This window comes from Pinus tabuliformis, chromosome J (genome assembly GCF_031772625.1).
Source record: "Pinus tabuliformis cultivar Carrire ecotype Pingquan chromosome J, CPIR1, whole genome shotgun sequence".
NCBI classification, from domain to species: domain Eukaryota; kingdom Viridiplantae; phylum Streptophyta; class Pinopsida; order Pinales; family Pinaceae; genus Pinus; species Pinus tabuliformis.
Window position 1 is genome coordinate 53,673,810 of NC_142295.1, and position 17,420 is coordinate 53,691,229.

The following is a 17,420-nucleotide window of genomic DNA, read 5'->3' on the forward strand; positions in this document are numbered from 1 at the left end:
CAAATCCTGCTGGCACATTATCAAAGCTGACCTTATCAATCTGATAAAGAACTTCCACAGAACCAAGAGAGTGCTGCCAGCTATCAATGCTACCTTCCTCACCCTCATCCCCAAATCTAATCATGCTGATTCTCCTGACAAATTCAGACCTATAGCACTTTGCAACGTCATCTATAAAATCCTCTCAAAATTGATGGCCACCAGACTTAAACCCATCCTTCCCTCAATCATTTCTCATGAGCAGTCTGGATATGTTGAAGGAAGACAGATAACTGACAACATCATTCTCAACCAGGAGGTGCTGCATTCTATAAAATCTCGAAAAATCCTAGCCATGCTCATTCAACTTGACCTCTCCAAGGCCTTTGACAAAATCAGCTGGACATATATCAGAGAAATCCTCAAGGCTTTCGGCTTTAGTCAGATTTGGATAAAATGGGTAATGGAAATGGTCTCAGGCACCTTCTTCTCAATAATGTTGAACGGAGGCCCCTTACAACCATTCAGACCATCCAGAGGCATACGACAAGGGGATCCTTTGTCACCTTTTCTCTTTGTCATCATGGCAGAGGGCCTAGGAAGATCCCTATCCCAAGCGGTCCAAACAAATCAGCTCAAAGGCATCAAAGCGGCGCAGCAGGGACCTACAGTGACGCATCAGCAATTTGTCGACGATACAATGCTGATGGGAGCCCCCACAGTGAAGGAAGCTCGAACCTTCAACAAGGTGCTAAATACTTTCACGGAAGCCTCAGGTATGGAGATCAATCTAGCTAAATCCAAATTATTTTTCTTCAACACTTCTCTTCCTGTGCAGAGAAATCTCAGCAATATTCTCAAGATTCAGAGGAACTCCCTTCCAACCAAATACCTCGGCATACCTCTCTCAGAATACGCCCCCAAAGCTGCAAATTGGGAAGATCTCCTCAACAAAATGAAATCCAGACTAAGCAGCTGGACTCATCGAGCCCTAAACATGGCCAGCAGAATGGTACTGGTGAAATCAGTGCTTCAAACAATGCCGACCTATATGCTCTTAGCCCTTGCAACGCCCAAATCAGTCTACAAATCCATTCGAAACATCCAGCGGTCCTTCCTCTGGAACGGAGATTCAAAGAAGCGCAAATGGGCCCTCCTCAAATGGACAGACATTTGCAAACCAAAGCTAGCAGGAGGTCTGGGCCTAAGAGATCCTGAAATCCTTAGCAAGGCTATTGCAGCAAAAATATGGTGGAGATGGGTAGAGAATCCTAATTCCCTCTGGGGAACATTGTGGAAAGAAAAGTACACAAATCAAATACAGGACAAAGATCTCATCAGACTCACAGGCAACACTCAAGGCTCTCCCCTCTGGAACAAAGTATGGGAAAATCGACACATAGTTCAACAGCATTGCTTCTGGGAAGTGCACCAAGGCAACACTGCCCTATTTTGGGAGGATGCCTGGCAGCAATTCCATCCTCTGGACCACCCATATTGGACTACACTCAAAAATGAAATGCAAGGGGCAGGGCTAATAAAGGTAGCAGATTACTGGCAACTTCAAACAGTGCCCACAACCTGGCAAAAATGGCTAGCCAAAGATCAATGGCCAACCCAAAACAACAATGGAAACATCGAACAGCTCCTTCAGCAGCTAGAACAGCGCAGAATCCTCACCTCAACCAGGGAAGACATCCTGCGATGGGGAAACAATTCAAAAGGAACTTTCAATCTAAAGGAAGCATATAAAATTAGCGCTGCTTCACCAGACTGGCAACCGGACCCCAGATGGCACGCCCTATGGAACAGAGGCAATTGGCCCAAAATAACTCTGTTCTCCTGGCTCGTCATGCACAACAGAGCGCTCACATGGAACAATCTACAGCGACGGGGCTTCATCGGACCCTCCAGATGCGCCCTTTGCGAGAATGAAAATGAAACGCTCAACCACATTCTCAATACATGCCCCATAGCCTGCGCGCTGTGGGATGATATGGCTTTTATCTTCAGGCAAACCGACAGAAATAGAGACTCGATCGGTCTTACCTTGAGCAATTGGTGAATAACCATGTCCAACAACAATCTGATCAACAGAGCATGGAACCTTATTCCGGGAGCTGTGGTCTGGATCCTATGGAAAGAGCGCAATGCTCGAATATTTAAAAACTCTGCGATGACAGTGGACAGGTTAATGGAAAAATCAAGGCAGTTAATAACAGAAACAATCCACGCCATGGATATAAAGCAGCAAGAGGGGAACCTGTCTCCAAAGGACCATAGGATTATCCAACTCCTCAAACTCCAAGCCCGGACTAATCACACATGCAGGAACCAGACCACGCAAGCGGTGAAGTGGGACAAATGGGGAACACCGCCATTTCCAGCGTTCAAACTAAACTTCGATGGCGCGTCAAAGCAAAACCCGGGAAAAGCCGGGTACGGCAGAGCAATCAGGGACCATCTGGGGAACATCCAGCTCATCTACCATGGCAATCTGGGAAATAACACCAATAACACTGCAGAACTGATTGTTGTCATCAAAGGCATCACCCTAGCTGACCAATACAAATTCCTACCCCTGAAAGTGGAAGGAGACTCGGAGATAATCATCAAGATGATGAGGAAACTTCAAAATGGCAAGCAGGTGGACAAGATCACTCCCAGCTGGAGGCTCTCAGCAATTTTGAAGGATCTGCAAGTCCATCTCACCAACATTCAAGGCAGCACCTTTCAAGCAGTCAAAAGAACTGCAAACAAGTTGGCCGACACCATAGCCAATGTGGGCGTTCAGTCCAACGGTGAAGACTATCATATCCTCTGGCAAGACCTGAAGGAGGGGGAACTCAGAGAGAAATGCTATACCATAAACAGGGCAGACCAGCAAGCTTAGCGAAAGCCAAGTTACTTGGATTCTTCCAAATATCCTTTCACTGACATCTATCTAAGCTGTAAGAGATCCACACACAAAAAAAAAAAAAAAAGAGAGAGGAGATAATGAAAGCAAAGACTATACCTGCTAGCTTTTCAAAGGCTTTGATGGAGGTCCCATCGAATCCCACTCTGCATCATGTATTCTATTTGTATTTTATTAATTTAAAGCCTCGCTGAACCTTACAAAAAAAAAAGGATATCAAAGACTTTGAGGGAAGGCTAAGTATCCCAACCTCCTTGTGTGATAATTCTAGAATGTTTTCCCACGGGGCTTTGGATTGACGGTGAATGGGTGCACTGTTAAGGCACTCCTTCTGCTAGGTCACTGGTTCAAAACCCCGTGGGTGATTACCTACCAAAAAAAAAGATAATTCTAGAATGTTAAAAGGAAATTTGTCCTTTTTGGACATTAACAATCAATTATTTCATGTTAGTAAAAATCTTGTTATTATTTGTCTTGATTGGAATATTTATAGGGTTGAAGAAACAAATTGTATTTTATGGGCAATCATTGTTTCCCCATTCCATTTTTTAGTGGTGCTTATTTTAAGCTTTGGAAAGATCTCATATTTTTCTATATAGCGGAAACTTTTGGGATCCAAAATTTAATTGGTTTATGTTTCAGAATATATGTAGCATAGAGTGGAGCAAGAGATTTAATATTTAGAGACTATGATTCTTTAGCTTCAAAACTGGGAACAAGCTTGAGTTCAACAAGGGATTGTTTGGTGGAATACAGGGTGCATCTTCACTAGGTAAAAAATGGAATTTATAGTCTTCGACACCAATTAAAGAGCTTTAGTAAGTCATGGACCAAGACATTACAATTCTCTCCCTCTACTAGTAACTATGTTAGTAAGAACAATATGTTATTCCTTAGACTTGAATGTTGTTACTCCTTCTAGGGAGCCATGGAATGTGCATAGTCTAGATGAACATGATCTGCATAATTGACTTCTATAGAGGTTAACTTTTGCTTAATATTAGGCCTGCATTGAAGGATTTATACATATAAAATTTATATCACTAGCAATTGCACCAAATGTTGCAAAGGAAACGCCGCAAGGCATAAATTTGAGAAGAATCGTGACATATAGAAGATCACTAAATATAAAAATTAGTAAACAAAATACCATTCCAAGCTAGAAGATAAAGAGAAATAACTTACAGTATGCCAGATTTACAGATTTTATAACCTTTCCAACATAGATTGTCTCTCAATCTTTAAACATGCTCTTTCAAGTTCCAATAGCAAAAACTTGATCAAAATGATGTTATTTTTAAATATTGAACTTTCTTAGCTCAAGTCTATTACCACTAGCTCTTAAGGTGATTGGATTTTCTTTTTCTTATCCTTTCTTAACTTCTTTTGGGCATTTGGACTAGATTGTGATAGAGGAGTTTTATTCAAAGTTTTTTTCAAAGGTAGTCACTCATATAGCAACTTTACACTTTCTGATAGGAGAGAAGTGGATCTTCTATTGAACATTGATTAAATAATTCTTTTAACTAGCATAGAAACTTTAATTCACTATTTAGAGGTACCATGGTGAACTCTTATGATAGCATCCACAAGCTTTCCTTTATTCAACATGATATTTTGCGAGACTTGGCTATGCATTTGACGAGATAGGGTCCTATAAATAAATGCATTTTTATGCCTTAGAAAGTAGACTTTATCACAAAAAAGTGGAAAAATGTTGCAGAGTGTGCATTTGATGCTAATATTGTTTTCTTCCACATAGGTTTGGTGCATATTTCTTTCTCCTCTCCTAGTTCTTTCAGACCATTTTTCAATATTTCACTGACTCACTTGATCAAAAGCTTGCAGCCTTTTACATTCTACTTGCACATAGTTTGATTATGAATGTGTTTATTTCTGCATTATTTTATGTCAAGGACCAATGGAGGAGAAGGATTGGTTTCATACATAAATTTCATATATACAGTTATGTTTCTCGAACAAAATTTTTGAGACATGAAAAGAAAATAAAAACAAAAATAAAACTCTACATGTGCATTTTTGTACCTTCTCTTCTTCAAGAAAATAATTTTCAATTTATGCTTCACATTGTTCAATCTAGATTCTTTGGAAAAATTATGAGCTTGCACCATGCCCCATGGGGATCCGTATTAGCTAAGACAAGGTTGTTAACCCCACAAAGATGCTTCACAATTTTATTATATGTAGGTTTTAATGCTTTCCAATGCCCACACTAGGGTGGGTATATCTACCAGGAAAAATAAATGGTCAAACAAAGAAATATAGATTGACGTATGCAAAGCCTACTAGGAAAAATAGATTGTCAAACAAAGAAATATAAATTGACTTGTGCAAAGCCATTTGAAAGTCCCTTATGATTATTAAGGACACCAAACTTGGATTACCAATATGAATATCATGACCAACTTCAATTGGAATACAATAAGAAACTAAAATTTTGAGTGAAATATCATCAAAGTTATCCTAACCTCAATTACAATAAAATAAAGAGTTAAAAATTTTGAATTTTACTCATGAAAAATCAATGAACGGTTTCAGACTATTAATTGTTTGATTGGTTGTTAATCACTTTTAGGATATATTTACTATTGTGGAAAAAATATCACAGGTATGCATGTGATGATTCGACAGGGATTAATTTGTCATACCCTCTCTCTGCTTTTCTCATGCACACAATCAATTTCATATAAAGAAGATTTAATTTACATGTTACTTTATGAAACTCCTACACAATTTCAAAGAATAGGAAGGTAGATATGATTACAACACGCCTACTAGTCAACAAAGAGTCTTGATTGTGTAGTATATCATGATATTGAGTAGGTTGAATGCCTATGTCCAATCCTTTCACAACAAAGCAGTAGTAGTACAATCTCAAGAATGGATGAACCATGAGAAAGGTTAATCTTACATAAATGAAACTATGACTCTACCATACCCCCTAATTTTTTCATAATAATTTGGGTTCAATTTTGTTTCTTAAAATACTTAATTTAATTTCATAATACATGGTTGATTTGAGTCTGGAAGACTATTATCATATAGTATTGATAATGGGTGGAGTATTCACTTAAAATTTTTGTGAAAATAATTTAATTAAATAATTGTCTTCTTCAATTGATTTTTCTTTTTCATTACAATTTTTAACTCTGTCATCACCTGTGGTAGAGAATTTTGATATGTACAGAATCATAAAAATAATATTTGTAATTAATTCTGAGAAAGAAGAGGGGCATGTTAGAACTGACTTTGAGGGATATGTAACTCAAGGGGGTTTTCAAAAAGTGGAATTCCAATGGATGTTGAACTGATTGAAGGAAATGGAAATCGAATTAGAGAAGTTAGTAAAGAACATGAGGTTAAGAATGAGCTATTTGAGCTAGAGGATCCTCTTGAAGATGTTGTTGACTCATAAAATAAAGGCTTGGAGAAGTTAAAGATAAATTTGTCCCTTGAAACTTAATATATAAAAGATGTTCTCACCAAAAAATAATGTGGAAAAGGATCCAATTTCTTTTATTATAATGGATTTTAAAATTTATATTACACATAAATGGGCATATTGCTATAATACCTAGTAAGGCATGCATACCTTTGGGAAATTACCATTAAACTATGGAGCTAAACCTATGTGATGGGGACATTGAAATATACCATAGATATAAACTTTGGGAGTTAAGGCTTGGAAGTCAGTGAGTTAGTTCAATGGGAACGTTTAAATGGATTTGGCCGAAGGAAACCTCAAGTCAAGGTTCAAAGGGGAATTGTTAGGTAAACCTAAACTTAGTGAAAGAATCAAAGTTGTTTAATCAAATAGTGGTGGTTTTGGGCACATGGTTTTGGATGCACATGGTTTTTTTCCTGTGGATTGTATGTAATGAATCGTTTACAAGGTCTGGGACAACTTTGTCATAATGTGCCAAGAAGGTCAGCAATGAAGCTTGACTTGGTTGGTTTGGTTGAGTTTTGGCCAAGGGACTAATGGAAATTTTTTAACTACTTTTTCCATAGATTGGGGTTTTCTAGGATACACCATTTTGTTTATGTTTTATAAAAGGTTGTTGGTTGTTTTTATTTTTCTCTTATTAAATTTTGTCTTGTATAATTTTAACAATATTAAGACAAAACAACGATGAAGTAAACCTCCTTGCAAACATGGGCACCACACTGGAACTTGGGACCCTTCTCATTAATGAGAGCATGGGTTTTTATCCTATTCGATAATATTAATCCATATAAGCAATGAGTATTGACAAATGGTTGAACATATGTTAATGGGAATTGTAAAATGAATGGATGAAGGTTTGAGTCAACAAATAGTTCAAATTTCAGTGAGTGGGATCTATGTAGGCCTCTTGATTGTGGTTAGGTAACATCAATGGATTTTGTTGTGACTTCACTTATTTTGGAATATATTATATAAGATGGTGCATCTTGTGATGATAGATGGTGGTAACGGATGACACACACCTCACATACCTCCATTTCCTCTAGGTTCTCATATGGGAGTCAAGCTAAACTAATTTCACATTTAGTGGGGAGGATATGGTAATTTGAATCATGGACATGCACTAGATCGCCTCATAAAAAAATTTGGAGTTATGTGGGAAGATTATATGTAGGTGATGGGAAAATAATTTTAACAGTTACAAGTATCAATTCTGTAAGGACATCTAGTATGGTATTGGATAGTGTAAAGAGCCTTTGGATAAGGGACTAGAAAGACAAGACAATGTATTTTAACATCTCATCATATAAAATCATTTAGGTTAGTGTGAGAGAGCATATCAAAGACTTTATAGGAAAGATAAGTATCCCAACGTCCTTGTGTGATAATTCTAGAATGTTAAAAGGAAATTTGTCCTTTTTGGACATTAACAATCAATTATTTCCCCTTAGTAAAAATCTTGTTTTTATTTGTCTTGATTGGAATATTTATAGGATGGGAGAAAGAAATTGTATTTCAGGGGCAATCATTGTTTCTCGCTTCCTTTTGTTTAATGATGCTTGTTTTAAGCTTTGGAAAGATCTCATATCTTTCTATAGAGTGGAAAATTTTGTGATCCAAATGTTAATTGGTTTATGTTTCAAAATATATGTAGCATAGAATGAAGCAAGAGATTCAATCTTTATAGGTTAAGATTATTTAGCTTCAGTTAAGGTATAACTAGTTGGGAACAAGCTTGATTTCGACCATGGATTTTTTGTGGAATAGAGGGTTCATATTCACTAGTTAAAAAATGGAATTTGTAGTCTTTGACACCAAATTGAAGAGATTTAGTAAGGCATGGACCAAGACACTACGATTCTCTCCCTCTACTAGTAAGTATGCTAGTAATAACAATATGTTATTCCTTAGACTTGAATGTTGTTACTCCTTCTATGGAGCTAGGGAATGTGCATAGGCTAGATGAACATTATATGCATAATTGACTTTTATAAAGGTTAAATTTTCCTTAATATTAGGCTTGCATTGAAGGATTTATACATATAAAATTTATATCAGTAGAAATTGCACCAGATGTTACAAAGTGAACGTTGTAAGGCATAAATTCGAGAAGCATCGTGACATATAGAATATCACCAAATATAAAAATTAGTAAACAAAATGTCATTCAAATCTAGAAGATACAAAGGAATCACTTACATTATGCCAAATTTACAGATTTTATAACCTTTCCAACATTGATTGCCTCTCAGTCTTCAAATATGCTCTTTTAAGTTCCAATTGCAAATATTTGATAAAAAAGATGCTCTTTTTCAATATTGAATCGTCTTATATTAAGTCTTTTACCACTTTCTCTTAAGGTGATTGAATTTTCCTTTGATTTTCCTTTCTTAACTTATTTTGGGCATTTGCACTGGATTGTGACAGAGGAGTTTTATTCAAAGTTTTTTTTCAAAGGTAATCACTGATATAGCAAATTTACACATTTTGATAAGAGAGAAGTGGATCTTATGTTGAACATTAATTACCTAATTCTTTTAACTAGAATAACAACTTTAATTCACTATTTATAGGTACCATGGTGAACTCTTATGGTAGCAACCATGAGCTTTCCTTTTTCAACATGATATTTTGAAATACTTGGCTATGCATTTGATGAGACAGGGTCCTATAAATAAACACATTTTTATGCCTTAGAAAGTAGAATTTATTCCTAAAATGTGGAAAAAGTTGCAGAGTGTACATTTGATTCTAATATTGTTTCCTTCTACACAAGCTTGGTGCATATTTCTTTCTCCTCTCCTAGTCGTTTCTGACCATTTTTCAATACTGAATTGTCTCACTTGATCAAAATCTTGCAGTCTTTTACATTCTACTTGCACATAATTTGATTATGAATTTGTTGATTTCTGCATGTATGTCAAGGACCAATGGAAGTGAAGGATTGGTTTCATACATAAATTTCATAATTACAGTTAGGTTTCTCGAACAAAATTTTTGATACATGAAAAAAAAACAAAGAAAAAAACAAAAATCTACATGTGCATTTATGTACCTTCTCTGCTTCAAGAAAATAATTTTCACTTTATGCTTAACATTGTTCAATCTACATTATTTAGAAAGTTATGAGATTGCACCATGTCCCACGGGGATCTAGCTTAGGTAAGACAAGGGAGTCAACCTGTCGGGCGGATAAATCGTTCTTGCAGACAAGACCGATCTCCCTAGTATCTATGGATATCTAGCGACAAGCAAACCAAACAAATTCTATCTTTCTCTAAATATGCGATTTATAAATAAAAGCCAACAGGTGTTTTAGACCCTACCTCAAGTCCAGTGCTAGCTTGTGGAAGCCACACTCCATTCGTCCAAATGAGCTCCCTTTTAAAGAACCTGCAAACACAAAGAGGCACACATCAAATAATACCTGCATAGCCAATATAATAAACCATATTTATCATGATGATCAAGGAATTCATGAAATAAACCATAGAAGACAATTTATTGAGAAAAATGACTCTGATTGTATTAACTTTAAACAAAGAAGAACTTTACAACCTTGGTGCCTTAATGTTGTACAAGCTCCTCCCAGGATCCAGCAATAATCTCCTCTACTTTGACAAGTTTCACTCTCTTCCCAAAGAAGCCAAAAGGTATGTAATCTCTCCTCTCAAGCTCAATTAGGAAGTCTAAATTCCAACAACATTTACCCTAAAAGATATTCAGCTTTCAACCTCCCTAGCAACCAGCCCAATGCCTCATAGTGCAGAGGAAGGAAGTTACTAGGTCCACCTTGAAAGGGATAGAGTCCTCCTTCAAATGGATAAGCTCCTCTCATCAAGGGGTTAGCTCCTTTAGTTATGGGATGCATGAACCACCTAGGAGCGAACTTGGCACCTCAAGATTCCTTCTAGAAGCGTCCAGAATTAATCCAAAGTGAGTTTTTAATAATAAACTTGCGCCTTTTTTACTTTTACAGGGGTCCGCACCCATTCCTTTAGAGACAGAGCGGGCAAGTCCGTAGGTGACATGACCAAGGGGTGCGGGACCACAGGTAATGCTAAGATAAAGTGCGAAACCAGAGTTTTAGAGATTTTCAAAGACTTTCTCTCATTTCTAAGGCTTGACATGAAGAGCTGAGGTTTGAGACTTGCAAAGGAGGACAGTATGAGTGGTGATAGACTCACACTGACTGCAGAAAGTCATGGTGACAATATTTTTTGTAACACAACCCCATGAAGCTACTTCACAATTTTATTATATGCAAGTTTTAATGATTGAAAATGCCCACACCAGGGTGGGTATATCTATAAGGAAAAATAAATCTCCAAATACAGAAATACAAGTTGACTTGTGTAAATCCTACCAGGAAAAATAAATTGTCAAACAAAAAAATATAGATTGACCTGTGCAAAGGCATCTAAAAGTACTTTTTGATTTTTAAGGACACCAAAATTGGATTAACAGTTTGAATAAAGCAACCAACTTCAATTGCAATATAATAAGAAACCAGAAGTTTGAGTGAAGTATCATCAAAGGTCTCCTAACTTTAATTAAAATAAAATAAAGAGATAAAACTTTTGAAAGTTTCTCATGAATCATCAATGAACAGTTTCGGACTCTATTAATTATTTGATTAGTTGTTAATAACTTTTAGGATAGATTTACTATTTTGGAAAAAATCTCATGAGTATCTATGTGATGATTCAATAGGGATTAGTTTGTCATACCCTGTCTATCTGTTTTTCGCATGTCAACAATCATTTGTAGCTAAAGAGGTTTTACTTTACATGTTACTTTATGAAACTCCTACACGAGTTCAGAGAATAGGAAGGTAGATCTAATTACAACATGCCTACTAGTCAAAAAAAGTCTTGATTATGTAGTATATCATGATATTGAGTAAGTTGAATGACTAGGTCAAATCCTTTCACAAAAAAGTAGTAGTAGTACAATCTCAAGAATGGATGAATCATGAGAAAGGTTACTCTTACATAAAGGAAGCTATGGCTTTACCATACCTGCACAGAAATTACTTGCATACAAATTCAAAAAATAGAAAATAAACAATGGTGAGAGCATAAACCATAAAACAAATAAACACAGAGATTTTCCCCTAGATCCCAAAACCGGGGCTACCAGATTCATTTTTCATTATATTCCTTTCAATGTTACAATACATATTTATACATGCCAAAGAATCCATAAACCCCAATCCATTAACTCTGGATTATAACATAATCGTAGTTCCCTTGACCAAATCTACAAAATACCATAGACAGAAAACCATCATGCCCAAAAGCATGTGTGAAATCCATGCACAAAACCATAGGTAGGTTCGCCCACCTAATATAGGGTCCAAAAAAGTTTTACAGAGGAATTGCCCCGGACCCCATGTAGGGGGGCTACCGCCCACTTGCGTACCCACCGATAGGGGGGTAGTCACCCCCCTTGTGACCCCCCCCCCCCCCACAGTGCCCGAAGCAACGTAAAGGGGGGGATTCCGCCTCCCCCTATGACCCTCCTACACATGGGGTAGTCGTGCAAAGAATATAACACAACCCAACAATTATTTTGTTATACCCTGTCTCTCTATTTTTTGCATGCACACAATATTTTGTAGCTAAAAAGGATTTACTTTACATGTTGATTTATGAAAATTCTACATGAGTTTAGGGAATGAGAAGGCAGTTCTGGTTACAACACACCTACTAGTCAACAAAGAGTCTTGATTATGTAGTATACCATAGTATTGAGTAGGTTGAATTCCTATGTCCAATCTTTTCACAAAAAATCTGTAGTAGTACAATCTCAAGAATGGATGAGTCATGAAAAAGGTTACTCTTACGTAAAGGAAACTATGGCTCTACCATATCCCCTAATATTTCTCATAATAATTTGGGTTCAATTTTGTTACTTAAAAATCTTCATGTGATTTCATAATACATGGTTGATTTGAGTCTGGAAGACTATTATCATATACTATTGATAATGGGTGGAGTGTTCAATTAAAATATTTGTGAGAATAATTTAATTAACTAATTATCTTCTTCAACTAATTTTTGTTTTTTTCATTACAAGTTTCAACTTTGTCATCACATGTTGTAGACAATTCTGATACGTACGGACGCATAAAAGTAATATTTGTAATTAATTCTGAGAAAGAAGAGGGGCATGTTGTAACTGATTTTGAGGGATATGTAACTCAATGGGGTTTTCCAAAAGTGGAATTCCAACGGATGTTGAACTGATTTAAGGAAACAAAGATTGAATTAGGGAAGATAGTAAAGACTGTGAGTTGAAGAATGAGCCAATTGAGCTGGAGGATCCTCTTGAAGATGTTGTTGACTCATAAAATAAAGGCTTGGAGAAGTTAAAGATAAATTTGGCCCTTGAACCTTAATATACAAAATATGTTCACGTCCATCATGTTCCTCCATTGATGAATTTGTCCCTATGCCTTAAAAGCATAGTAAAGTTAAATATGTGCTTGAAATATGAAGCAAAAAAAATATTTTATTTTCTCAGCAATGCCTTGGAATTAGAATTGTTCAGCAAACTCCCGAGGAGAGTGATAATATGAAACATGATGAATGGTGAATTTTGATCGATTTAGATTGGTTGCAGATGTTTATACTTTATTTCATGCTTTCTCAAGCAAAATCAATTGTATTTCTGACATAGATGCTTACACAATAATATCCTCAATTCATTTTCATTTAGATTAATATTACTATAATGTGGATGAAATATTATGTTTTTCCAACTACACAATTTGGTTTAGTTTAAGTTGGCATGACTATCCAATACAAACCTAACAATGTAAACTTTGAAACGGGAACTGATATTGTTACCCGTTTCGTAGAGATAGCAAAAAAGTGACGTGATTTTGAAAAGGGTTGATGTAGAACACACATGTTTTTTCTAGAGCATATTTTTTGGCACTTTAAATTTTTTTATGTACATTGTGTTTTGGAATGGTAGTGATTTTCATGCTGATTTGAAAAAGTGGTAATTTTGCATCAAGCCCCTTTTTTAAAAGACCTATTTTTTGACTTTAAATTTTCTAATGTATGAAAAGTAAATAATTATTTTCTCAATTTAATAATTTTTGAAGTGGTCTTCTTCTTCATATTTTCTTGTTTTTATTTTAATTTTTTTTTTGTGAGGTTTTTATTGTTTTACATATTTAAAGAAGAAGGTCGACATTTTGAATTTTCGATATTCTACATATTTATACATCGTTAATTAATTTTTCAATCCACATGAAATAATTGTCTCTAAAAAACAATAATTTTTAACAATTGACATTAAAAAAAAAACCATTTTTAACAAATATAACTAAAAAACTACACGTTTTGATAATTTTTTGTAATTTTTTACTAGAAATGACATGTCAAAATCACAATTTTTATAGCAAAATTTTAACTAAAAATGGTTAAATAATACTCTTTTTTTACGAATTTCATGTCAAAAAAATAATGATTAACATAAAAATTAATGCAAAAATCACATAATACAAATATTGAATGGATAACAACCTTAATTGACTGCTTATTCTTGTCATAAAATGTCAAAGTCAAAACATTACAAGTATAACTAATTAATAGTTACAAAAAATGAGCTTGATTTCCAAGCATAACTTAAATTTAATCAACAATGTCGTGTAATCCAAACTCTTCATCCTCTAGAGTTTCATCATTGTCTTCTTCCACAATATTTTCTACTTCATTTTGCTCATTTTCCTCTTCTAATGGATCTTTGATGTCTACGAATCTCCCAATGTGTGCCTTTCCAATCATTCCGTGTAACGGTGGTTGGGGTTCCTTTGCCTTTTTTGCCACATTTGATTCACTAAAGTCTCATTTCTTCAACCCAATTTCTTGCATTGCATCTGGAAGAAATTGAAAAGCGTTAATTGTTTGCTAAATAAAATTGCACTGTATTGGATATTTTTCAATGGCAATGCAATTTCTTCCTTTTTGAAGGCAACATACTATTGTTGTACCTAATTATCAAGCACAAAAGAAATAATGAAGTAAATTAGTACAATGACATATAAATTAAGAAATAACATATTGAAATTCAATTCCATATAATAAAACTTATCTAAGCTAAAAAATAAATCCAGAACCCAATCTCCTTCATTTGAACATATGTCTATAACATACTTAATCAATAATTGTGGTTTTTGATTAATGTTAACTATCTCTCCTTTTGTTTCTTTTTCTTCATATGTTGGTTTTCTCACAACAACATCATAAGTTAGTATTTGGCTATGCCTCTTTCCATATACCCGATTAAAAATCATAGACATATAGCTATCATCTTTTGCCCAACTATCAATATGGATGAACTCACAATCATTTATAAATAGTTGATCTTCACAGTTAAGAAGATTTGACTTTTGCCTGTAACATGAAATAGTAAAAGTTTAATTAACTTGTACATAAATGATTTTTTAAAATTAATCAAATATACATTTTAAATGTCTTACCAAGTAACTTGCATCCTTGAATTTGCTTTCCCCTTGAATTTTGACAATAACATTGTCAATTGTGTGTCTGAATGAAATGTCACAAATCTCCATAATGGTGATGACGTGACTTCTAGAAATCCCGCAACCACTTTACTAAGAGCTTGATAAGTATAAGAGTCACTATCATAGTCAATGTTTGGAATATTGAAACCATGGGGAATATCTGCAATAACTAGGGCATAATCCCTTTTAGGTATGAGTTTAGCAATGTCTTCACAATCGCCTTATAGTACTTGATATTGAATAGTGTCAATCCCATTCTAAATGAAATGAGTAAGAGTTGGATCAAGTTCAACATTCTTAAGATGTTTCTTCTTCAGTCTCTCGATCTTAATTTTTTCAATAGAGGATTTGAAACTATCAGCTGCTCCATTTTCATCCTTCTTCATCTTTTACAAAATAAAAAAATATATGTGTAAGTTATAAATTAAAAATAGTATACAGATGAAAAAAAATTAATGTATAAATCAACATACCTTTTTAAATGCAAGATATTTTTTTTTTTAATGTTGATGTAGAACTCAAAACAATATGTTATATTTAAAAGAAAATTAATCTAGAAATAAATAAAAATAATTCAACAAACTTACTTTTGAAACTCCTCAGTCATTTCCTCCAATGATAATTCCCCTGACATCACACGAGATAATATTTATTTGACAAGTTTTTCATCTTTCACTCCTTGCAATGCTCTCCTAGGTGTGATAGTCATATCTTTTGGAAGATGCTTCATTTCAGGACCTGATTTATTGTTTCTACATATCAATGGTTTAGACCTTTTGGCCTTCTGGTTTTTAACGCCAATGTTCTCTCACATGCTAAAAATATCATTAATCAACTCCCATATCTCTCCAGTTCTAAATGCCAACTATAAAATGTTATCAACACCTCTGAATAAATCACTAACTTTTCTGCCTTTGCCACCTTTTGAATTGATTTTCCATACAACATTCCTTTTGGAAATCTACAGTAACATTTATCCTATCCCCACCACATTTTTCCTCAAATTCACTATGAATAAATCTAACTCTATGGATGAAAGTCATAGACATCCTATATTCATTATCTGAATTATGATCCCATGCTACTGACTTTGCTTCTGTATCTGATAAACCAACATAAATGATACATTTCATTGTTTCAAAATGTGGGTTATTGGGATATTCCTCCATCAATTGTCTTTGAGCTTCTACAGAATGGTTCCCCCCAAGCACATAATAATTATATTCAAAACATTTTGACTTATCAAATGCTTCTTTGTTGGGAACCTGAACTAGATCAAGAAAAGGCACATAAGTAACCACATGAGCATATGAATTGTACCTCATCAATGTCTTCAAGTTGTGAACATGAAGATGGTGTGGATTTCCGATTTGATATTTACATTGTCCTTCACTTGCCTTATAGATTTTTCTAACATTAACTTGAGATGTACGACCACCCTCAATTAAGTTTCTCTTTGTCAAGTTCTGTCGAATGGAATTTTGTTTTTTTTATAATGTCATCCTATAAATCAGCTCCTAGTGTAATGATTTCTCTTCTTTCTTTTGAAGTTTCACTAGGTTCTTGACTGTTGGTAATGACTGCTTCAAAATGTTCAACTTTACTTTTCTTCCTCATAACATTCTCATCATTAATTGGAACAGATTTATTCTTGGGCATTGTTACTTTTGGTCGTTTACGGTCTTCTCAGTTCCAATGTCATCCTCAGTAACGACAACATATTCTTCACTACTAGTTTCAACTTCCTCTTCTTCAAAAGTAACTTGTCTACCTTTGCTATATTTATCCAGTAGAGGATTTTTTTCTAATACCTTGGATGTAGTTTTGTAGCATCATGAATTACTATATTTTGCTTGTTTGTTATATCTTCTTCTCATGCTGAGTAGAAACTGTTGATAACTTTCATAATATCATGCTCTATGAAATGAATACCTCCCAACTTAATTGAAAACCTTTCAACAAAATTATGCCAAACAAATATCATATGTCAATAAAAAAAAGTTATAAAAATATAATGAGACAGTTAAAATAATGCAAAACACAAATATAAATAACAATACTTACCATATTTTGTGTCATCTCATTTACGATTTGTTTACACAACTTTGTAGATACCTCTCTCGTGTCATACAATGAATATGATAACTAGTATTTAATCCTTTCATGTGACTTGGGTGGTTTTGTAAGTATGTAAAAAACTTCACTGTTTGGTACCGAACACATGTCTATGGCCTTTCCCATCACCTCATAAATTCAATTATCATTAAGTATATCAACATATAGATATATTTTCAAATTTTGCTTGCTCTTTCATGAACATACTAGACTTTGATGGAAGTTTCACTTCTTTTGATTTCTTCCAGTATGAAATCATCTTCTTATTGTTTGAGGCACTTGAAAGATTTGTAGCCATCAGCTCACGTGGGGTTCATTCACCAATGTTTGAAGATGCACCTTTAAGAGCCTTTGATCCAGAAAGATTCACAAAAATCTTCTTTGATGTCATTTTCCTG